Source organism: Pangasianodon hypophthalmus, chromosome 23, assembly GCF_027358585.1.
Source record: "Pangasianodon hypophthalmus isolate fPanHyp1 chromosome 23, fPanHyp1.pri, whole genome shotgun sequence".
Taxonomy (NCBI): domain Eukaryota; kingdom Metazoa; phylum Chordata; class Actinopteri; order Siluriformes; family Pangasiidae; genus Pangasianodon; species Pangasianodon hypophthalmus.
Window position 1 is genome coordinate 9,721,272 of NC_069732.1, and position 26,206 is coordinate 9,747,477.

The 26,206-nt window shown below is 39.5% G+C and overlaps 1 protein-coding gene across 7 annotated transcripts in view; it reads right to left on the bottom strand.

Annotated features, from left to right (window-relative positions):
* elmo1 (engulfment and cell motility 1 (ced-12 homolog, C. elegans)) overlaps positions 1–25,079 on the bottom strand; it is an 87,222-nt gene extending 62,143 nt beyond the window's left edge. For 4 of the 7 annotated variants that reach the window (XM_034298480.2, XM_034298479.2, XM_026929578.3 and 1 more), the window contains exon 1: positions 24,924–25,079. The gene's annotated coding sequence lies outside the window, so the exon portion shown is untranslated. Of the gene's footprint in view, positions 1–1,781; positions 1,950–10,515; positions 10,536–22,289; positions 22,349–24,923 lie in introns of those variants that run through there. The other 3 variants (XM_034298478.2, XM_026929585.3, XM_053228253.1) reach the window with 3 other exon arrangements.
* Positions 25,080–26,206: the final 1,127 nt, after the last annotated feature.

Consider the following 26,206-nt stretch of genomic DNA (forward strand, 5'->3'; position numbering starts at 1 on the left):
ACAAAACAGTGTATGACAGTCTAAGTGAACCAAAGCAGCACAAAACATGGCCAAGGTTGAAAAAGAAGAAAAGTAGAACTTGAGAAGCCATGTTAAGCTCTGCGGGTTAGGCAATAGACTGAAATTGGGAAAGACAAGTAGTAAATATAAAGATATAATTAGCACATGTAATTGTATTTTTATTAAAAAAATATATATATATTGATGAAAACTAAGATGAATAACGTTCACCGACGACATGTTTTTCCTAACGGGAATACCAAAAGCTAACTAAATTCATCCTTCTACTCAAATATATGACAAAATATAATAACATTTCCTTCAATGAACGAAAATGAGATTAAAATGTCAAACCCGGTTTTGGAGAGGGAACGACTGTTTATAGATGCTCTAATGCAAGTAACAGGGATTTTTCTCGAGTAGTAACGTTACACAACATTAAATGTAACAATAAACAGTAAAAAAGTAAAGTAAAGTAAATGACGTGGTATTCATTAATCAAATGAAAATTGTAATCCTTGACAAACTAGTGTGTTATAAGAGGAATACAACAATCTACATGTTGTTATAGGAAAAGAATTAACTTTAGGGTGAAACAGTAACTCTGATTTGAGTCTGCTGTTGATTGTTTTCACAGAACAGCGCCCCAAGTTGTGTTTAATCCTTACTTACTAGGGTGACGTTATTAAATTCACCCACTTCCTTATGGAGTTGCTGTGTGCTAGTGACACAGTCATAGCCATGTGATAGTTTTAGCCACTGCACAACTTTTATTTACGCTTCAAAGGAGGAGGAGGAGAAGGAGATGGATTTAGTAAGCCTATAATGGCAGTGTGCATGTGTAAAAGGATCTGTTCCATTTCACTTCCATTTAAGAAGCAATCAAAACTGAAGAGAATATTGCATTTGTGTGTTTGGAAATTTGCAGAACAAAAAATAATATGAAACCTTTAGCTTTCACTGATTGTTAAAATTGATCAACTAAAACTACAGTAAAACGAACAAGAACCAAATGACTAAAATAGGACTAAAACTATTTTGTATATTCATCAAAAAGATAAATTAGCTGTTACAGCAGAAGCACAGAAGCATGGAAGGTTATCAGCGTTGGGCCTCGACAGGCATTTTTATTTCACTTACATGGTCTAACTCTGTCATGTAGTAACCAGGATTTCCTGTCAGGTGACTCCACCAAGGCTCTCCATCTCACAGCACTTTACACTTCAGACTACTACAACTCTTATCTCCACACAGGAGCTGTAGCTTTAATCTCCATTTAATCTATCCAGCAGAAATACTCATGCTTATGTTAGCATAAATTTAAGAATAAACCATGTTGGACAGATTCAGATGCACTGATGTGTGTGCAGAATTGTGAGATGTGTTCCAGTGTTCAAAATGTGATTTATAGGCAGTTGTAATCTTCATTAAAATACTACAAATAAAAAAGTTGATGCTTGGTACCTGAAAGGCAGGTGCTCGAAAGTAAATATATATATATATATATATATATATATATATATATATATATATATATATATATATATATATATAATACTAAGAATAAGAACAGATGCTTGTTACTAAAATACACTAATAAATACAAGAAAAAAATGTGGAGTTGCTAAAAAAAAAAAAAGAAAGAAAGAAAACAAGTGATGCAGTGCAGCTAAGGTCAGGTGGAGTACAGCAGGATATGAAGGACATCAGAAGTGCCTAATCTGCCTGAGGCAACACCCTGAAGCCCTGAAACCTCTGCTGTGAGCTAAAGAATAACTCACCCGGAAACCTTCGCGCCAGGCTGCTTGCTCCCTCTTCTTTAAGCCGATTAGTGCCAGGAAGCCCTGAATGCAGCTTCTGCTCAGATATACATCAACACCAAGGCAGCACAAGCTACTGGAGCCAAACAGCTTCCAAGCATAAAACTTTACTTTTCTCGCTCGCCTTGGCTGCATAGAAAGAAAGAGAAGGAGAGGTGAACAGAAGGAGGAAGTAGGCGTTCTTCAGAGGAAGAGGAAACGGCCTTTTCGTACCCTCGAACAACAAAGCGCCAAAATTCAAAGTTAAGACACAACTGAAGCAACAGAGAGGAAACTGACTCAGTCACAAGCCACTCGATGCACATGTAAGTGAAAATCTCCTATCAGTGTGAAGAGGGGAAAAAAAAACATGGTGTTATAATTTCTAGGAATCAAGTTTGGTTTCTATGTGACAGGTTTACTACAGGCCTAATAAATGTGCAAGACTGAAGCATTTCATAATGTTTAAAAACAATCCAGAGTCATGATTTCAAATCTCATCAAACACACTTACACACATAAATAACGATAATGAAAATGAGCTCCCTGATTAGTTTATCAGAACATAACTGCTTCCTTAACTGGAGGCAACTAGAAGGCTTTATGACAGTAGAATAGCTCAGAATGGCACGGCTGAATAGGAGAACTAAAAGCATCGCGCCCCAGAATATCACAAACACCAGTTACAGTGTGCTAATTAGAACGAGGGCAAAGAGAGAGAGAAAGAAAAAAAAAACACCCTGAACAAGAGCTGCTGATTACAGCATGCTAGCTTCTTTAATTTCCCACATCCTCTGCCTTATTCACGACCTTTAAAAGACTGAATGCTCTCCTTATTACTGAGGCAACAGTAGGAGCTGCTCTCTGCTCTCTTCCTCGCTCGAGTGAAGGGAAAGAGGTAGGTGTCAAGCACATGAGTTTCAGCCATCACTGTGTACATTCAAGTGGAGGGAGATGATTGTGTATTTGGCCCTTTGGATAACTGGTTAACTGGGATTCAAACCATCAGGGTTCTGCTGAAAACAGGCACTGGTCTCATGGTGGAGGACTTTGTTGTTGTTGTTTTTTTTAAACTCAATGCCGGGCATGTGGAGTTGCTCCTCTAGCTTCAGGATTGTTAAGATCAGTGAGACAGCGGCGCACAGAAAGATGATAATACACACCCATGAGCACATATGTATATCAAAAGGTGTATTTTCAGGAATGCTGGGACTTTAGGCATGTTTCCAGCTGATATCAAAACCTCAAATTCGTTCTAAAGTACTGGACAAAGATGTTCTTTCACACATGTGGGTTCAGCAGATTAACAAGAAGAACTCGACACCTCAATGCCTCCTCTGTCAGTCCCTCTTGTTACTAATTTGTATGCCTCATATACACACAAATACATATAAAAATATACCTTAATAAACATCTGGATTAATGCCAAAATGAAATCAGTTCATCTGGTGGACCTTGAGCTCCTGAACATAAACGTGTAAGTAACATCTCTACATGACAAACAGGAAGGAAAAACTTTTTCAGACGTTTGACCTTGCTGTTAACTTGACCCTGTTTGGATCAGTGCCAAAAATCTAAATCAGGTCATCTGCTGGTTACAATGATAATTCCATACAAATCCAACAAACCTTCGACCACTTTTTCTTGAGATATCACAAGTATCTCAAACGGATGCACGGGCAGACACACAAACAACCCGAAATTACCACCTAGTGGCGGAGGCATGAAAATTACATTTCTGAAACTCTTCAGTCTGAATTCAAACCTTATCATTGTACAGAACATGTCCTGTTAAAAGATAAACGATCTGCTGATTCATTTAACTGCGTAATTCTAATCTTGTTAGATCTCAGTGCCGCATTTGACACTGTGAATCACAAGATCCTTATTGGGTCTTAAGGGGGTATTACTGGACTTCTTATTCACAAGACTCTCACAAGACTCTCACTCTCGGCAACATTTTTTTAAAATTGGTTGCAGCCATTGGCTTTGGAGTACCCCAGGGATCAATATTATGTCCAGTACTTTTTCATTAGATGTGCTTTCCATTGGGCAAAATCATCCAGAAATACAACATTTAATTCCACTTCTATGCTGACGATACTCGGCTCTATCTACATTTGAAGCCCATGCTGTATGCCATTATACCCATGGAAATTATTTGAGTTGAGCTTTCAGAATCGTGTTTAGTTCCGACACCCAGGAACGACTGTAGTAGTGCTAGTCTCACGAAGCCATACTAAAGATTCTTGTACTTTTTATTACTAAATGTGACCAACAACCATCTACTTTTGTACAAAGTGCCCACACTTTTCCCATAGCCATTGTAGGTCAATATGCGAGTATATCTCATTTACTAATCACTAACTGTGTTAAAAAGTTATTGCAGAGCTTTGTTTAAGTCAGGATGCTCTCACTTTAAAAAGCTCACTGCGCCACAGTGTTCGACTTCCCACAGAAAACAGTGTACAGAATTTTGTCTACACAGAAGTTTGAATAGTCAATCAGAATGCTAAAGCGTGTGGCTAACGAAGTGCACAATAAGTATCAGAGGGCTGGTTGTGGGAGGAACATCCGAGGCTGAGACAGCTTGCTGTACTGAACATCAGCTAATGGTCAAATTCAAGCTCCACAAAACACCTAACTCTCTTCTCCAGCATTTTATTATTCAGGGCAGATTCAATGCTCTCTCACTGAGATATTTACCGTTACATTCTCGGTGACTGGTTGAAGTCATGGCGCTCATTGATTATTCATGTAAAAAAAAAAAAGAAAAACATCGTTCTCATAGAATAGGTCTGGAACACTTTTTGTCAAAATGTTCCAGAAACTTGGTAGAAACATGCCTCAAGTGATGACGTGGTGAATTAGAGGTCCGACAGATGTGCGCAACACTATAAACGACATTTTTTCCAGAAAAACAAATGCGGCTAAATTTAAAAATGTGACCTTCGCATCACTGCCTTTCTAAAAACTCCCCAGTAGCTCTGTATTGAACAACAAGTCTGCAGTGAAGGTGTGAATGATTCACACACAGCATGGGGCATTCTGAACCATTACTGCTGCAAGTCAGACTCTGAAGAAAACATGCTGTGGCAAATTATTTTTTTCCACATTAACCTAAAATATCACATAATCTATATTAGCATTTTTCACTGAAGGGCTGAATTCCAGCCTCCTATCTTTTCTCTAAACCTTACCACTTAATAAGTAAGCTTCTAAGAAGGGATGACAGAAGTCTAAACATCTGATCGCTGCAATCCATTTATCCCCTATAATCTACATAAAATCCTCCAAGACAGTAGTCTTACGTAATGTTGCTGCAGTATGCTCTTAACAGGCCATGCGTTATCAGCTCTTAAACTACAAAAATACAATCTGCTGCCTTCAAATGAAATCCCGTGGTGTTCTCAATAGCACGGTGCCTTAGTGTAATATTATCCTAGATGAGGAAGGGAGAAGAGAGCAGAAATAGCAGCATAAGTCAAAGCTGCAGTTTAGCTCCCATGATATTCTGGTCGCAGTCGATAAACTGACTTCCAAGAAAAATCTGACTTTCTGCAGCAATAGATTTAAAAAAAAGGTCCAGACAGCACATGGCTTAGCGTTTAAGAACACAAGTCAACTGTCTAAAGCCGGCCATCATCATAAAATTTGATTACACGTACTGAACAATTGGCAGTAATAGGCCTTTATCAGTGCTGAATTGACTAAATGAACATCATGAATCAATGTCAATGGTCTATGGTGAGAAAGTTTTCTGATCAAGGCAAGAGAATAGAAACCAAAGCAAGCAAGCACCCTCACAACAGGACACACATACAACATCTAATTTTCCAGCTCCGGCTCAATATTTCTCAACAACTTCTCAATTTTTGGAACAAAATAACAAACCATTTAAATTCCAAAGAAACATGTACAGTGGAATGAAAATGGTGCATAGCCTCATTTGTTTGGCTGCATCCCATAATTAAGCCGCATACTATGGAACTAAATAGTGTGCCAATTAGTCTCAGCTTCAGGCACTCTTTGGCCTGTGGAGCATCTGAGCCGCAGTTTCCTGGCCACAAGCTTCAGAATAATGAAGGCTGCAATCACACTTCTGTGTCACAATAAGCTTTTCGGGTCAAGATATAGTCACTGGACTGAAATGACAAACATTTCCAGAATACCATCTTCAGAGGTTTTGTTGGAAGCAGTTAGCGGTGAGTAAATGAGATTTGCTAATGGGCTAAGAGGAAAAAGTCCAGGCTGAGTCATTTTAACTGTCAGTCAAATGGTCTCTTTCTGTGAAAGTAGGCAGGTCTTTACCACATTTCTGACAAAACATACCACACTCTCTAGTAAATGTCGATATCATACTTCACTACAGATATTGACACTAGCACATGGTCATTGTACTACTTTGATATACTATTTAGTACAGTATATAATTTAGGTTTTCTCATGCCACAGTGATGGGCAGACTGTTTTTTTTTTTTTTTTTTGTATGAATATAGGTTATTGCCAACTCCTAATTTGGAGAGTTATTTCCTTTGACACAGATATGACCACCATCAACCTTTGCAATTCATTTTAATGCAAATTCTCACACAAGACAGGCGGTGATGATCAGTCAGTCATGGCTGACCCTCATTCTCAAATGATGGCTTGGCATGTCAGGGATCTGTTAAGATCAAAGGCTAAGCAACCTAAAGGGTCAGTAGTGCTAAAGCTCCTCTCACTGTGAATATGACCTCTCAGTGTGTGACCTTCTGCTACCAGGCTCAGGCGCTCAGTAGGCAACAGGCTAATCACGTCACTCCTAACTGAGCCCAACACACACTCGCTACGGGCAGGAGAGAGATCAGAGGAGTCAAGCTTGCAAGCACTATCACCAACAGACAGAAAGTGACACTGGAACTGAGATTGTTCTTTATATGTAGGCAGATCTATAATGGAAGACCAAAATTCTAGGAACTCATTGTTTTAGGAAGTGTATTAAAATTTCTTCATGCATTACACATTTCACTTCACTATGCCGGTGTTGTTAATGTGAAAGAGTATACAGTAAGAAGAACTTGACTGAACTGTCATTGTGAACTCTCTCACCCTGATTAAATGGAGATACCCTGTGCTCTTAAATCAATTTCTGTCAGATCACAGTGGTCTTTTCCACTTAATTATGTTTATCTAACAGGGGAAGAGATGGGAGGAGAGAAATTCTAGAGATTTCCTCTACATCCCCATAAGACCAGCATGACTCTTGGCTCACTGAAATGGGTAATTGACATAGCTGAGGACTTACGCCTGAGGCTGGAGTCATTCACAGCTGAACAACAGCTCTGTGTCAGGAATGTGAGCTTGGATGCTAATGGTCCGACCGGCACGGTCTGGATTTTTTATAACACTCTCCATCAGCAGAGCCCTCCAAGGCCAGCCAAGACTAAACTCTCATTTGTCATGAGTCTCTGAGGGTTTATCATTCTTCAAGAATCAAGTCAGGTGAAGGCATCAGCAATTTCTTTGACACTTAACAACTTGGGATTAGCACATACTTCAGGAAACTAAATGACACATGTCAAGGACGTGGTGGAGATCGATAAGGTGGTTACGTGAATGTTTTCTGAGCATGGTTGCGTAAAAAGAACAAAATCAGAGCTGACCTCTGACTGCACGAGCCATTTGTCCTCGACCCTGGCAAACAGGCGGACAAAGAGGAACCTCCCTCCATCTCCATTGTCCTCGTCTAAACAGACCAACAGTGGTGGAGGAGGGAGAGGCAAAGATCTCCAGAGAAAGAGAAAACCTTTATTCAGCAGCTCTGAAAGCAAAAGCACCATAATATTGAAACAGCTATGAATGCACAACATGAAGGCACTGCTGCACTCAGCACTACTTTGCACAGAGTGGGCAGTTTTGGGTATGTTTAAAAAAAAAAAATCCTAAACAGCTCTTTCAAAAATATTCAGTGTTATAAAAAGCACTAAGTGGCCTGGATACGTGGGTTATGAAACATACCTTACACTGAAAATAAACTGTTTGTTAGGTAACCAGGATATCAGAAATCTCAGTTTAACCACAGAGCACCAGTTCCTTATTAAAGTCCCACACAATGGCAAAACTCGTCTTCAAAATAAAGGTAGAATCTTCTATGTTAACGTCAGGAGCACAAAGAGCCGGCTGTAATGTACATCGGGAAGCACACTGGGAGAACGCTAAGCCACCTCTTTCTTTTCTATTGCTCTTGGCTTCCTGCCAAAGTTAGGCAGCACAATATGCGAGATGCAAGACTTTTCGTACGCACGTTATTGTTGTTCCAGCTGAAAAGCAATATTGAAACATAAAAGACCTTCGGTTTGGCTTAGTTTGTGTAAACGCAAAGAAAAAAAAAAGGAAGTGGAAGAGCACATTTCCCCCAAATGTAAAAATAGGGCATGTCTAGGCTCTTTATTCAAACAGTTCTTTAAAACAGTGATTGACAAGGGGAATACAGGGTTTCAAACATGAAATTCAACAAAACACACTGTGTCATCAGAAATTACAAAGCAGCTAGGAATGAAATTGTAACCTTTTACAAGTATTACAAGGTCATATCTAGGAGAACAGCCATGCTGAGATTTTAGAGAACTTTCATTGCATGTAACTAATTTACATCTGTTATATTTAATGCTCTTATATTCTGACATTAACTAGAATATTAGCTTTTTCTGCTGTAAGAAAGATCTTTTAAGGTTTAACACTTTTTAAGACAACTGAATATAGTTGATCAGGTATTTACAACTGGTAGACTGAGGTACTGTATGAAAAAAATACAGTAGCAGAGCCAAGCACCATATGGAAGGGAAAAAAAAAACGGTTCAGTGACTCCAATTTGCTAACCATGAACCAGCACAGCTTCTGGACCAGATTCTCTGCTGTTTCTTATCCAGTCATATGCATTTATGTAAATTATTGAATACGAGCTAGAGACCTTAGGTCAGAAAGCGACAAATTTTCAGAGACTTTCATACATTTTTTTCATTTCATTTACATTCTCTTGTCTGATTAGTAATGTGTCGACATGGCTTTTACAAAAACAAAAAGAAAAGTAGACGGCAGGAACAGAATGTTTGAAGACAGAGAAGCATGCATTTATTCTTCCTGCAAGTTCAAAACTGATGCCTCATCAGCTAAGAGTTCATGGCACTAATCAAAAGCGATAGCGTGATGTGCCATTATGAAACAGAAAATAACTACTTTGAACTGATGCATCTTATTTATAGCAATGAAATAATCACTAATGGTTAAGCATTAAAAGATAACTGTTGTCAACATTCAGTCATGGCAGCCACTTACCCAGACACCTGAAAGCAAGACGTTTTATGTAAATGGAACTTCACATATTTTAGTTTAATAACCCTGCAGTGGACTAAGGCCGATCTTGTTTTGTAGTACACTTACCTTTTATTACTCTCATCAGCTAAACATAAAACATCTACAGCTAAATGTTTCTTTGTCCTGTGGCTCTACATACTGATGCTTCCAAGTCTGATCTTTACCATCAAAACCTAAACAGAACCTGGACACTTACTGGCCATAGCTGCCTATGCTGTGAATACATCCTGGCTGATTTCTGGCCATCAGGATAAACCATAAACCAAGTTTAAATATAGTTGCAAGCAGTGATTAAGGGGGCCAAGCACTTTTTTGCCCAACCCCTCAGCGATGGAGGAAGACCAAAAGCCATTGACACCATGCGCTTGTTCCCTAGGATATATACTTAACCTCAAGGCAAAGTGTCAAGCTGGTGCTGAGCTACTGCTTCACTTCCTGTTTTCATTAGTCCACCCAAGTTGCAAACAAACTCAAAGCTTGCTGGTCAACATCAGGTCATGCTGCTAAAAATAGTATGTGCCAAGTTGGGTGTCAATATTTAAAAGTGTTGCTGAGAATTGGCCTCACTTCCTGTTTGGTAACTTTGTGATCAAATTCGCATGCGCATTATGGATGAACCATTCTGCATATCAAAAATCCAAGAAACACCTTTTGTTTGGATTGATCTCATGATGCAGTGATCCGAATTTCGTGATAAACAGACAAAGTTTGCAAGAGAAGGAGCAACAAAACTGTTTTAGAAAAAATTTCCAAATGGTGGAAAATTCAACATGACGTTAAACTCAACACGACCCAAAGCATCAGAGAAACCGGACTCGTGTTTCTACACTATATAAGAAGAAATAATAAGAAGAAATCATACAATTAAAATAGGGTGCTTATACACCTTTAGTGCTTTGCCTCTAATGTATCTGCCTGTGAGGAAGCTTACGTAATTAACTTTTAATCCTTTTGAACAAAATGCCACAGTGAGCTGAGGAAATTTATAACAAAGTTAGAGGGAGGGTTAATATTCAGTCAAGCTCAAGTCTGACCTTCATTCATAAAACTGGTGGAGCACATCTACGGTTCTGGGAAACGCCTGTGTGCTGGAGCCAGCAATGAGCAGCAGGATTACATAAACACAGTGCTGAAGCTAAACACTCTGCCTCCCTCATTAGTGATAAAACCACGAGGATAATCCTTCCCCCATCGCAGAAAAGGAACAAGCAAACAAAAACATTACCATAACTACAAGGCGTTACGTTCCATTACACTTATTCGCCCTACAGCCGAAGTCTTTTCCTCTAAAGTGCTCCCTGTAAACAGAGACAAATTCATTTTTCTGTACTGCAGCATGCTAAAATGCATGTAAATCTACCATTCTGGTTGTTCTTGTGTGAGGTGAGGTGAGGCGAGTCCACATGACACGAGGAGTACTCGGCACTCATCAGTTCCAGCCGCGGTCAGACTTACAGACAGACCGAGCTATTCACAGGCAATCTAGAAAACAAACACACCAGTGTTATGTGGCCCAACATACTGCTCGTAATATATCACACGGTTAAGAGATTAATGACGACTGTCATTTAGCTAGCGGATTCCCAGGCCTGAGCACTTTCACACTACGGCTCTGTGTCTCTTTGCTGAAAGGTCTGTTAATATGTTCAGTACCACACGTGGTGTATGCAGGAGGATTCTCAGACAGGATGTGAACTAGTGTAAATTAGGTCACATATTTTACCTTTCTGTGAGGTGAACTACAAAAATGGAGATTGTACCTTACTATCGTCCTGTAAGGGAACAGAGGCTAAATTACAACATTATCTGTGCAACTATGTCAAATAGAGGTGTAAATCATTAACCATGGTATGATTAAATTTCATTTTGATAAAAAAAAAAGAAATTTTGATACAATTCTGTATCAAACCTTGACTGAAATATCACAGAATTGCTTGTAAAGTAACAATGTGCCATCGAGCAGGTAAACAGCTAGCTAATTGGCGCTGTTGAATTCTCGAATCGGACCGATCAGAAGGTGTTGCTTAATTTTCCGAGATTGCCTGAGATTCTCGTTACTGTGATAGCTCAAGAACGAGTGCTTGATTGTTTGTAAGATTTATATGTAAATATCACTATAAACAGCAGATGAACTGATCAGATTTTGGAACTGATCCAAACAGGGTCAAGGTCACAGCAAGGCCAAATGTTATGGTCAGCTTTATGTCTGAAGTATATTTTAAGGGTATTTTTAGCACATAAATTAGTAACAAGAAGGACCAGACTTGGTGGTGGTGGAGGCATAACCTGTTGACGCCGTTGGACTTGAACTTGTTGTTTCTACAGTAACAGCTAATTCACAGCAAATGCTCCACATAATTTAAAACAAATTTTTAAAATGTGCTGTTATCTAACAAAGAAAAACATAAGTAAGGAGATTAAAAAAAACATCTGTAAGAAGATATTTATTAGTCTCCAGTGTCAGGACTTTGCATCACACCATGTCATCATGGTTTATTCCTTACATATTATAGTGCAATTACATTTAATTTCATTCATTACCTTTGATTTAAAATTGTCTATTTTTGCACACATTCACCCTGTGATGGTTTTTTTTTTCCCTTTGAAAGAGCTCATTTAAATAAACTGTACTTTTGTGTAAGTCATGTTGATGGTTATGTATCTCTTCCTGTACAGCACTTCATTTAAAAGCTTAGCTGTGAAAATCTGCGATCAGTATCGTAATGGGCCGATACTTAAGGTTTCAGTATGGCTACCTGAAAAGAACAAGTGATATCATGCTTTCTCTAACTTTGATTCATATTGATTTTTTTATTATTTATTTCACCGCCTTCATTATGATTTTTTTTCCTGGCATGACCTCTTGCTGCTTTCAAAACATATTATTTTCATCTATCATGAAAAACACTAGGCCTAATGCATTTCCATTACTGTTTATCAACACAATACTATCAACAAAAAAAATGAATTAATATGGACTTCTTCCTAACATCCTAAATCACTAAACAAAACCGAATACACCAGTATATCTGTTCTAAGCAAAATCCTCCTGTTAATGTGATGAATAGCCATAAAATCTCAAAAAAAAAAAAAAAAAGGGCTGTTATAATAATAAAAAAATTATCCTTTCATAATAAAATATAAAATGCCCTAGTGTTTGTCAGCAAAATGTTAATACCATTTCAATTTAAAAAAAAATCTTTTTTATTTTTATGGAAACGTCTGATGTTTTTCTGCAAGAACTGAGATGCATCTAAGAATTAAATACTTTTCCATCTATAATGTCTTCTAATCACTATCATTCCTACATTCTTGTTTTTGAAAACCATGGTGACCTGTCCTTTTCATAAAGAAGAAAAAAATATTTTCAAACCCTCAGAGCAAATTTTACTCTCTGCTCAAAGTCAAAAGTCAAATTAGACATTTCTACACAAGCTTGTGTCTAAAGAGCAAAATTACAGGCTACACTAACATTAAAAAAATCCAGTTTTAAATGGCAAGGTTAGCATTTCTGCTAATCAGAGCAGCACATCAGAGAAAATCCCCGACGGGTTTTGCTAGCCTAGATTGAGACCTGGAAAGTTCCATGATTGATTTATTGCTATTTTTATACGTCCTACTTCAAGAAAAATGGTTCAGCACAGACAGGGACAGCAAGGTACAGAACATCTTAAAAAAGATAAGTTCAAAATTCCCTAGACAAAATGAACAAGCTAGCATTCACTGTGACAAACACACAACACAGCAATGCTTCAAGCTTCACTGTCTATTTCCTCTACAGGAAACTATTCTTGAGAGCAACAAAAATAAACGTGTTTCCATTCTCACACACACACACACACACACGTGTACACATGAACACACACAGACTTGCGCATACAAACACACAAAGACGCACACAGAGATACACACAGACGAACATACGCACACAGATGTGCACACACAAACACACACAGAGACAGATACACAGAGAAACATAAATGTGCACACAGAGACACACATCCACAGACTTGCACACACAAACACGCACGCACAGACACTCACACAGATGTACACACCCACAGATGCATAAACACAGACGCACACACACATACATACAGAAGCATACGGACATGTGGATACACACAAAAGACACACACACAGGCAGCCAGACACACACACACAGGCAGCCAGACACACACACACAGGCAGCCAGACACACACACACAGGCAGCCAGACACACACACACACAAGCAGACAGACACACACACATACAAGCAGACAGACACACACACATACAAGCAGACAGACACACACACATACAAGCAGACAGACACACACACATACAAGCAGACAGACACACACACATACAAGCAGACAGACACACACACATACAACACACACAGGCAGACAGACAAACACAAACACACACACACACAAACACACACACAGGCAAACACACACACACAGGCAGACAGACAAACACACACACACACACACACACACACACACAAACACACACACAGGCAAACACACACACAGAGGCAGACACACAGCTACCATAAGGCACACTAACAGGGTTAAACTCCCCAGCAGCCTCAGTGCTGCTCTTCACTCCCTCAGAAACCTGGTTTTTAAACACAGTAAACTTCATAGCAGCAGATTTAATGCTCCAGTCTCCACACTATATGACTAACACACTGTAATTACCACGCAGCACTATGACTGAATGATAACGGCCTGTCTATGGCCTGCTCCGAGCTCCAGCCTTTCCCTTTAAGCCTTACATGATCCATAAGGAGTGAAGCAGCACACTGACACTGAGGCTCAGCGTTCTCTCAGCGGCTGCACTCTTAAAACGATTCACTTTGTGACTGGCACAGAGAGGGAAACAAAGACGACACTGTGATTTAAGCACCCCCACCACACACTCACACACTCTCTCACACACACAAAGCCACCCAGCTGTCCTTTACTCCTCCTTCACCCTCACTGCGTCTACTACACACCCTTAGCCCAGAGTCCCGGAGGTCCAGGGCTTAACACGCTGACCGGACAGACGGACGAGTCATTGCCACCAGACCAAGCTCTGCCAGTGGGAACGCCCTTAAACCCCACCCACAATGCCAAACTGCTGTTAGTATGTTCCCACACACACACACACACACACTTTTCCTCATCCTCAGCCCTGCCCATTCATTGAGGCTCTCTTTATTTATTTTTTTTTTATGGTGGTTAAACCTTACAACTCTGAGTGACGTCCCGCTTTCGGAGCACAAGCTTTGATGTGACTGCTGTAAGTCTATTTTCAGCTAGGAACAGAGGCATGTTGACCTACCACTGTATTATTTTCTGCCCTTTTATGCCTAAATTGTGGCTTGCACTTTTTTTTTTTTGCAAGTGCAAGACAGGAAAAACAAGTCTGAAAAACATGTCAGTAGAAAAACACTCTTCAGCTTTAAAAAGCCTGCGATCTGTGATTACCTGATTATAAAAAATAACAGCTAATAATAAACTGCAGATTGCTCATGAACAACAACTGACATAACACTCGCATCCTCTTGAAAGTTACTCTGATAGAATCTGGGATAAATGCATAAGATAAGTGCAATAACTGCTTCAAGTGTGTATTAAAGCAGGAAATGAACGTGAGCCCACTGCGGGCTGTAACAGGAAGTCACTCACCTGATTCTGTTCTCAGACATTTCCTCTACACACAGAGGACGGATGTCTGTGTGTGTGTGTGTGCACGTGTGTAATGGCTTATAAGGCAGCAAGGCTAGCCCTAAATAAGAGAAAAACCAAAACTAGCAATTCCAGTAATTGAAGGATTTATCAATGATTAGTGATTGTAGACAACAAATAATAACTTTTCGTTGTTTCATTTTAAATAAAGTTGCTTATCTTTGCCAGAGTCACATAATTTTTTTTTTTTTAATTAAAATTCCCTATGCATCTTCATAAGAAGATTACCCTACAAGATGTTTTCCACTGAACTAGATTTGCTTAAATTGCAATTGTGTACATTCTGATAACAGTTTTATGTGCTACATAGTTACTGCGTCCAGATACATATTGCTTATTTTATTTTTTAGGATATTAGTTATCTATGGATAATATCTACCATATTTTACAGTATAAATATTCATCTTTCATCATTCATTCAGCTTCATTAAGCTCTTTTTTCTATCACAGGGTCATAGTGGAGTTGGAGTCTATCCCAGGAACAAAGGATATGAGGCAGGAATAGGCCTACACCCTGGATTGGCACCGTGCACACACACATTCACACTCTCATTCACACCCAGGGGCAATTTAGCGTACCAATCCACCTGCATGTTTCTGGGTAGTGGGAGAAAACCATAGAACCCAGAGGAAACCCACATGGAAATGAAGAGAACAGAAACTCTATACTATAAAAATAGTTTAAAAAGCATTAAAAAGCCTTCTCAGTCTCCAAACTGTTCGAGTTCATGTAAATTATTTACCTAAAGAATGGAGAAAAGGGAAGAGATTTCACAGACTTTTGCAGAATTTACCCTCTCTGGTCTGATTAGAAGTGATGACATGGCTGGTTGAAAAAAAAAAAAAGTGACAAAAGCCAAATGTTTAAGCATGACTGGACAGCAGAGCATGTGTTTATTCTCCACTTCCACTTCAAAACACGTGTCATCTGTTCAGAATGTGCAGCGCTATTCAAACGTGATATTGTGCAAAAACAAAATCATAACCACTTCAAACTGTTGTGTCTTTTTTGTAGCCATTATATGCAGCTGGACCATCCTAAATATTTTTTATTCAATATTTAGATCATATTCAGACAGGAAAATACAAACTATTGAAGTTATTTTTCCTTTATTAGTATCTTAAAGCACTCTGTTTGACCACCCATCACTTATGAAGAAATATCTATGAAAGCTAATAGATTAAATGTCTGATCAGTATAAAATAAATTACTTTGTTCTGAGAGGGTGCAAACTTTTGCACTTGACTCGATGATGATGCAGACGTGTCCCTACTGAGGCTTCATTTTGGTTAAATCACTGCACGATACTGCTACGGTTTGTTTGCATACAGTGCTGAGAGGGCAAACAGGGTGAAGAAGCGTACTGTGGACAGATGCCTCATCTGGCGAGAGAGAGAGAGAGAGAGAGAGAGAGAGAGAGAGAGAGAGAGAAACGGACACAGCGATAATCAGATCAAACAGAGCACAACTAAAGCGCAGCAGCGGAGAAGAAAGCCACCTGACGTGCATCCCGACTAAAGCAGTATGCCACGTCAAGCATGTCTCAAACAGAAGACTGGCATGGGAGCACTCCGGCAGCTCACATATGTACAAAAGAAAAACAGATTCACAGTCTGTTACACCACGTAGCAATTCGTCTCCATGATTTCAGGCTTCACAGAGGGAAAGCGACTGCCTGCAGATGTATACACACTGCTTATGGGTATCAGTGCTGTCAGAGGCACGGTGCAGCTCACACAGCGCTTGTTAGAAAGCAGCAGTGCATCAGCGCCAGCGTTAGAAGGCTCAGGAGAGTTTCTGTCAAAATGAGGAAAGATTCATGGCGCAGCAGTTTCTTTTAACACAGCTGCATTGGCACAGTCACCTTTCTATATAATGATGGGAGGAAAAACAAGTCGCTGTGATGGTCTCCTACCAGCTGCAGCATCCAGATTCCTAACACAGCTGGTGATCCACTTTAATCAGTCGAGTTGAAGAGTCAAAAGCAGTTAAACTGAGTCAAACTAACAGAGTCAACCTTCTCCATCAGATAACTTGTGTTTTATTGTGCTTATAGACCCATGCTGTTTGATGCTGAATGCTAATTAATCTTATTCTTTATCATTTGTTTTGACAGGGGTGATAACTCCATCCATCCATCCATCCATCCATCCACAGGCACACTGATCTAACAAAAAAGGGATCTACATCCTCATCCAAGTGAATCAATTCCTGAATCACACTGTGTTTTCTGCGTCACAGGGTAGCATACTATACCTGGAGGAAAGCACTATCTACCCACTTCCTCATACATGAGCTCACAGATGCCCATGATTGGCTAGCATCACTCTGAATGTCAGAGGAGAGAGAGCATGCCACCCTTCCCACCCAAAGAAACCAGTTCTGCTCTCTTGGACTCCCGGCCATGAATGGCTGTGACATTGTCAGGATTCAAATTCGCAATCTCCAGATGATAGGGCGAACGTTCTTCTATCACGCCACTCGGGAGATCAAATTTCGTCTTTTCATCTATACTTTTGGATGGACTGTGGTATCCCTTACAGGATTACACATTCGCATCGCTATGACCACATAGAATAATGCACTCCACATTTTGTAGTCTTAAGTAAGGAACAAAACAGGATGTTGATTATTTTCCTAAAACAGCCCATCACAAGTTGTTTTATTTTGCCAACGATTATATTTTAGATTAATTAAACAACACATCATACTTCTTATCCAATCCATGTGTAGTTGAAATTTGTTTATTTATAGTCACATTGAAATGATGCATTGCGTTACATTTAATGTTAGTTTCTGTTATCACTGAAATTACAGTAGCTCTAACATCCCAGACACTTTTTGCTCTCTCAAAGTTAATAAGACCTTAAAAAAAAGCAGATTCTCATGTTACTGAGAATCTGGAATACCAGCATGTTTTAATTCATTTATTATTAGTCTTAGATTACGTGGAGCATCCACCATAATACAGTTACAGCTGGCACTACTGTCAGAGTTGTTACAGAGTTGTTAGTCAACACCTTCAAACCAAGTGAATTGAGAATTCAGCAGCAATCTGCTGTAATAAAAATTATGGAAACGACTCTGTGTTAATATGGAACTATATAGATCACCTCTTTATGAACACAAAGCATTTACTTCTAGAGCATATGTAGATCAGTGCATTTGTTTTACTTTAAATGGCTTAAATACATTTTAAGGAATATTCATCTTCTGAAAGGACAGCAGAAACCGGCCTAGGAAAATGGTAATAGCTTTGTAAGTCCGTGTAGAAACACCAGAGATATTGCTTTATTGATCTTAAACTATGGATGGTACTGGCGCCAGTGAGAAGTATCCCATAACGTCCCCGCAAAATTTCTGACCAATCAAGGAACACCAGCATGTGCAAACCATTTGATGCACTTGGAAATGACTGCGATGTGAAACAAACTGAAACAAAATGAAAAAGAGACAAAATGTGTCACACAAAATCTCTGGTGAGGACTTGAGCAAATGAACCAGGTGTGAAAACATATGCTTTATTCAGCCCATTTGAACTGAAACCTGGTGCTGTTCGTTTGGGAAGGTGTAAACACACCAATCACACTTTGGTGGAGACCAAAAAGCTGAGACCATTTGGCCTTATTCTGCTACCAGCAAGCAAAACTCCCTGATACATGATGAAGAAGAAACCGGCTAGTGGGATTAGAATTCATTACATTATACAGCTGTAGAAGAGTAAAGGCAAACAGTTATAAAGTTATGTAACAGTTCTGAGAAGGCTACAGTATCTGGGTGAGATTATCTACTGAATCAAGAGTGACCTTAGACCTAAAATGAATCAATAGAAAACCAAACAGAAAACACCCCAAAGTATCTCTGACTTAGAATCATCCACAGATTTTCTCTGCATTTTGGCTTTCGTCCAAAGAAATACACACTTTAAAGTCTCTAAAATGCCGTCCTGAGCGTTTTAGTGTCTTTAGTGCCTTTTGTGTCAATGAGTTGACATCAGTGAGTTGTGGTCTCTAATTATATCTCAGCAATCTCATCTCTAATGCAGAGGTATCACCTTTTGCTGCGCTCAGTACTTCTCAACCTAACTCTCAATGTTACAAATGCATACCACGTAGAAATGCGCCGAGGAGGGTGTCTCTTTGTGGTGGTCCGCATTTTGCCCAAACCAATTTGTTATGTTCTTCTTCAGATGTTTGACATAAAATTTGATTACTGCTGGGCTGGGAGGCTCTTCTCAGTTCATATCCCAGGAGACAAATGGACTAATAAAATGGGCATGAATGGGTTAAAATGGAGTGTCTTAAATGATATAGGGCATGCAAACGAATAACTAAAATTACACAACCACACTGACAGCTTGTCTACTTTAATACTGCGCCGCCTTTGCTGAGAAATACGGTCGTGCATCAAGAGGATTAAAAAAGATCTGCTGTCTGCACTGAGATCCGCTGCAGCACATCTAGTACATTTTTACATCTCATCGTAAATGGGTCATTTTTCCCCCAAGAGTCAATCAAGTGTCCACGTCATAACTGCGCATTTCAGCATCTGCCATTCAGTTTTATTTGCTTTCTGCAGAGAAAGTCAAGGTCAGTGTGTAAATGAAGAACTCAGACACGGCGTAATAGAATCAGCACTCTTCGTACTGTAACAGATACCACACTGATGTGCACACAAAAGCTTGGTGGGGTCTTGTGTGAAAACAAAACCAATAACAATTTTCATCACTTTCAGCTCAAGGAGAGCAGTGCAGAAGTAGACACACCCAAAACAAACACCTCACGAAACATAATGGAACGCAACCAAAAACGCAGGCAATTTAGATTCTTAAAACAAACAAGCTGAGGTCAGCAGTGTGATATCCGACTGAAGCTGACAAAGAAAGAAATTCAAGACTGCTAGAACGTTGTGCGAAGGCAAAGCAGGTCAAGCTACGATTTTTCAAAGGAATTAATGTGCTGTGCTTCTAACGTGGCTGAAACCTTTCACTTCCACTTCACTGCCGCAGTCATCCGAATGTTCTCTTCACCTTGATAAGTTTTAGTTTGACATGACCTGCATTACAAGAGGGAAAAGAGGCTCTCTCTGGCACACACTCTTACTCTTTCACACTATATCAGCACAGGCTCATTCGAGACAAGGTCCCACGCTGTTCATCACACTCCTCCTCCTTTAGACAGAAAGCCAGTGAATTAGTGGCACCTCACGCGATAAATCCGACGCACCTGCCAGGTCCTGGCACATACCCAGTAAATCCTGACTTTAGAGAAAGTCTCGGAAAAAAAGTTCAAGGCCTGAGCCACAAGTGCTGCACTTTAAATCCACATGATCCATGGAGTGCTATCAGGATCGCAGCAGGATTTATGCGGATCTGCGTTAGAGCGGTTCATTAGCGTCATAACAGATACTCACATGCTCTGGTAATGACAGTGCCAGAGCTGCAGAGGTGGCACAGAGGAGGCAAGAGAGAGCAGATCACCACACAGGGACACAGCCTTACTTCTAGCATGCACGCTAGGCCACAAGCCACCACATATGCCGACTATCAGAGAGGAAAACTTTTACAGAAACCCCACGGGCAATCCACGCAAGCACAGCTGGATGGACTCTGAGCATACAGCTGCAGCAAGTGAACATCTGCACAACGTTTCCTGCTTGTCTGGGCAGCGAATGCAAGGCCAGATCATCCTGAGAACCAAAGTGCATGATAAAGAATCCTGCTAGACCTGATAAGATTGTTGTTCCAAAGAAATTTAGTGACAAACAACAATAAGTGTTAAACATCCACAAAACTTTAATGAAAGAACAATTCAAAATGTAATAACACCACTCAAATATCAGCTGAATTCACCAATCAGACAGATCAGAAAATTTCCAAGACATGATCGCAAAATTCTAATTAGCGTGCATGATTGACATCCCTCTGTCTGAGACGCCCACATAGTGTACACCAAACAAAACTAAACACAATGACGCATGCTGGAAGAATCAGGAATGTTCAACTTCACAGTCAAGAGCAAGCATTTCCATCCCCTTAAGACACAGGAAAAAATACAAAGAAGTTTAGCAAAAAGTCTGTTAGAAGTGACAGTTTTTCCTTCATTATCACAACAAAATGGCCAAACAGTATATGCTATGACACTAACAGTATTGTCGCCTCGCCGCTCCAGGCTCCCCGGTTCTCTGGTTGTCTCCAGCTTCCTAAAAACATGCCAGTGGGTGGACTGCTGACTCTAAATTGCCCTAGATCTGAGTGGGTGAATGTGTGTGTATGGTACCCTATGACTGGACTGGTGTTTCATTCAGGGCGTATTCCCACCTTACGCCCAGAGTTCCTGGGACAGACTCCGGATCCACCATGACCCCAACTAGGATAAACCACTTACTGAAGAAGAATCTGTACACCTACCCTTTACCTTTACAACTGTCTCCATCCTGTATCGTATTCTCTGTAGGGTTTGACAATATGATGATATATCAATATCATGATCACTGTCATCATTACGGTCAGGTGTCAGTGTTTAGTGGTTCTTTTGTTAGTCATAATAAAGCATAAGTAACTGACTACACAATAAAAGCAATTTTGCACCAACTAATGTAAATTTTTATAAAGGCCAGACAACACTCTATGAACCTACTCGTTGGCACTTTGTCAGCAACATCTCAGCAAAATAATATATAACAATAAATATTGTGTATTATGAAGATGTTTTCAAGAATTGTGATTTGATCTTTTTGCCATATCACCCACCCCTAATCCTCTAAAGAGCTTTTAATCCTTCCAGACACATCCGTTCTAACTCTGGCACAATGCTCAGCCAAACTTTGCTCTGTTTTCAAATCAGGTGCTGAAAGGCTCATGGCAAAACTTCTTTTGCTGATTTTGCTTTATGTATTGTTGCAGGTTTTTGAAATTAAAATGTCTAGAGTTATTTTCTAGGTTAACACTTGCAGGAACACACATATATACACATACATACATACATACATATTATATATACACACCTTATATATACACATATATAAAATGTGACCCACTAAACCACCATAAATATGGAAAGCAATTAAGGATTTAAGTGTCCTGGAGCTTTACTGAAAATGGTAAAGCTTTTCAAAGCAAAGGCATTTGACAACCCTGCTGAGCAGTTCAGTTTATTTGTCATTCACTGAGAAGTATAGTGAAAACTAGAACTAAATGTGCTCAAGTTACAGGCAAAGCTCCTCCTCCTTTGTACATCACTTGCAACACTGTGACACTGACACCTCCATTTGCACCTGTCTTCTTCTGTAATTAATCTAGAGGCGGTAATTACATGCATGGCAACTCTCATCTCAACTGAAAAAGCAAATTAATCTGAGCCTGGAAACTATGGACAGAGGAGGAGGAGGAGGAGGGGTGTTGATGTACCTGCTGTCTGAGAGTACCTGCTGGTCCCTGAAAGCCTGGTGAGCAAAGCGCTTCAACTTCTGTGCAAAAAACAAAAAAACATTAGCTACAGACAAATTCAGTGAGGAATCTATCAGCAGGGGAACAATTTACAAAGTAACACCTCTGTTAAAGTGAGTTGGGATGTTTTAGAGGGGGGTAGGGTGCTAGAAAAAGAGAAGTGAAAAAAAAAAAATCACAGACACTGCTGTACATTGACAGTGGAAAGTGAGAGACTGAGGAAGGAAGTGTATGAGGGAATTTATATCCATGTGGTATGTGCAATAAATTCACATGTGCAGCTCTCATTTTAGGCTGCAATCTTCAAGTTGAGTGACTCTAACAAGGTCAGAATGTGAACTAAGTGTGCAGGATAAGTGCATAAGATCACCACAACCAGGAATATGCAAGAATCAGGTATACGATACTCTGCAATACTCATCTTGTGACACTATAATACTGACATTATTCACTCATTCATTCATCGTCAGTAACTGCTTTTCCAAAGCCAGGATGCCAGAGGCTACCCTGGAGCTTATTTGAAACATCAAGTGGTCATTCAAACAACATGATGCATGATGCCCAACCCAGCTCTTAGTGAGCACACACTGCGCTATAATCAACCCTTTTCATAATAACAGATACAGGCCTCAAATAAGCAGTTAGGCCCTACACACTAACCACATGTGAATGTGAGCATCAACTGTTATTAACCTGATGATTATGCATGACTTTGCAGTGGTTTAATTAGCACCCAAAAGTGTACGGTGTGTGTTTCTGGGTTGCTGGATACACACTAGAGTATGATCTCTCTCTCTCTGACAGTCATCAGAAAATCAGAAGAGCTAGTACGAAGCAAAGGCGGTGGCGTCTACATGACTGTCAGCCACACAAGTGACTCAACTAATTCAGGATGACTTGAATCCACTGTCACTGTGAAAAGACAGTCTTCTGACAAACTGCTTAAAATAAAGCGTGGCAATAATGTAGCATTTTTGGCAGATGATAAATGGTAAATAATACACTTTCACAAAAAAAGAAAAAGACGTTATTAACAACGCACTAGCAGCCCTACATACATAAGTAAAGAACTTATTGAGGGGGTGCTGTTATAGGACAATAATCAATGTTGTGCTGGTGTTATGTGGTTGGATGTGAACAATTACCACCCAGAAACTGATTATTTTCCAATAATAGTACATCCAGAAGTGCTGTATTCCTCTTAATCCACAGCAATTTGCCAACAATTACATTCTGTATTAACTAAAGAACAATAAGCCATACTTTTTACCCATCTATAGTTACATATAATGTTGTGGAACAACTGCAAAACAAGTTAGTTCCTGTTAGCTTGTCATGTTACAGAGAAACTGGAAAGCCTCTGAAACTGGAAGTCGCTGTACTGAAGACTTTCCTGTGACATAAAACTTGCTGACTGTTACAAAGCGCTGGCGTTTCCTTACATAAACGTTCAATAAACATCTCTTCACAGAAAGCGTCACCATAACACAGATGATATTTTTTTCTTTACTAAATAACTACACAGAGTTAATCTGTTTTTTTATTATTAGTTTTAGATTATGTGGATCATTTGCCATACAAGTCCCCGTGAATGAGTGTGTGGTGCATGCAGAGTTAAACCTGCCATTCACCAACGCAAAGCCTGCACCAGTGAAGAGCTCCTTTAAAAGTTTTCATATATATATATATATATATATTTATATATATATATTTATTTATTTATTTATTTTTTAACTCAAAAAGGGTGAAAAAAACGATTGAAAATGACTTATCTCAAGAGCAATATTTTTGCTGATTAGTTTTAGGCAAATTAAATATTGGCAGATAATCAGATTTTAATCCCAGATTAAGACTTTAATCACTGATTTGTTAAACCAGGTTTAAAGTTATGTGATGCAAATCCTTTATTAGCTCTAAACTATGTTAAGACAGGATTAAGACTAATTGCTGCCTTCCAACTCAAATTAAAATAAAATTTAGAATAACAAATCCTTTATTAGCACTAAACCCTGTTAAGACAGGATTAAAATGAAGTGATTCAGCACAACTCAAATTAAAACGAAACTAAGATCAACAAATCCTTTATTAGCACTAAACCCTGTGAAGACAGGATTACAATGAAGTGATTTGCAGCTCAAAATTAAAATAAAACTTGAGTCAACAAATCCTAACTCTAATTTGTGTAATCTAATCCTAGCTGTTTCAGCCTCCAACCTAAACACAGAAACAATGTAAACCACTTCTGCTGGCTTAAATATCCAATTCTCACCAACACGAAACGCAGGTGGTGTTTAGTAAATAAACTAAAAACTGAAAACTAAGCTGAGTGAGTAAAACTGAGCTCAGTTTTAGTGCTGAACTGATTTAAGCTCCAGTGTGACTCCCATCCGCCCTTTCGCGCTGATCCAGCGACACATCAACACGAGCGACACAGCGCGAGCCACGGGTCACGAGAAGGAGATTGACTCAGCGCGCGCGCTTCACTCCGCGCGCTAAACTAAAACACGCACGAGCTTCGACCTGCTGTTTTATATCCAAACCCGAAGCCCCGCAGCCCGCGTGTCCTGTCCGCGTGCTGACGCGAATGTGACTCACCTGAAGCGGCGAGTGGAGCCCTGCTCCGCCGGAGGACTGCTGCGGGGGACTTCTGTAGCTGTAGCCGTAGCGTCTCTGCGCGCTCCCTGTCTTTCTCTCTGTCTCTCCTCCAAACAGATAGCGCTGATGCTTTCACTTCCTCCTTCCTCCTCCGCGTGCTGGTTGGTTCAGCGCCGCGTGCCACAGAGACCAATCAGAGCACAGCAAATCCCGACCACTGAACAGGGAGGGGCGAACAAGCCGCGCCCTCTGTGCAGTGGCTACTACAGTACTACAGAGACAAGTATGCTACAACAGTACGCCACCTATAGTGTAGCACACTGTTTAGTATGGTAGTATGCGGCTTTGGACGCAGTCCAGCTCTTTCATTCATCCAGAACGCTAAACGTGACAGTGTTACGTCGCTTGTTTGGACATAAATGAAGCATCTTTTCATTTATTTATTAAATAAAAGCCAAATTTATTAAATATGGTCATACTAATATATACATGCCATTGTTAAATGACAATGGTTTTAATAATCTGTTATATGATATTATAATAATTGCAGGTTGTTTGTAAAATTATGTTGTAGGAATAGTTTAATATCAAAACAATATTATTTGCATTCAAATGAATATTTGGAAAAGGTGTGCCACTAAGATTTGGATTTAAATTTTGTAAAGCTGATTTTTTATTAATGCTTTTGAAATTATTGTATATCCGAAGATGACATCAGTTTAACTTGTATTTAATTGCTTTTTAATTTGTAAGTATAGTTTACAAACAGAATTCAGTTTAAAATAATCTGTAGGCTGTAAACATCTCAAGCTGATGCATGAAGAGTTTTTACTGGAAAATTCAAATTTGTTGTCTAATATTAGTCATATTTGGAATATGTACAGTATGTGCCACTGTGATTTGGATTTAAATGTTGTAAATCTGAATTTTAATTAATTTTGTAATTGTATATCAAGTTCTGAAGATGATTTAAATTTTTATTCATTCATTCATCTTCTGTAGCCGCTTTATCCTGTTCACAGTCATGGTGGACCTGGAGTCTATCCCAGGAACATTGAGCACGAGGCAATAATATACCATGGATAGGATGCCAGTACATCAGTGGGAATCATGCATATGCACACCTAGTGTAGCCAATTCACCTACTGATGTTTTTGGGAAGTTAGAGGAAACTGGAGAACCTGGAGGAAACCCAAAAGGATGCAGGGAGAACATGCAAAACTCCACCCAAGACAATAACCCAAGCTCAGGGTTAAACCGGGAATGCTAGAGCTGTGAAGTGG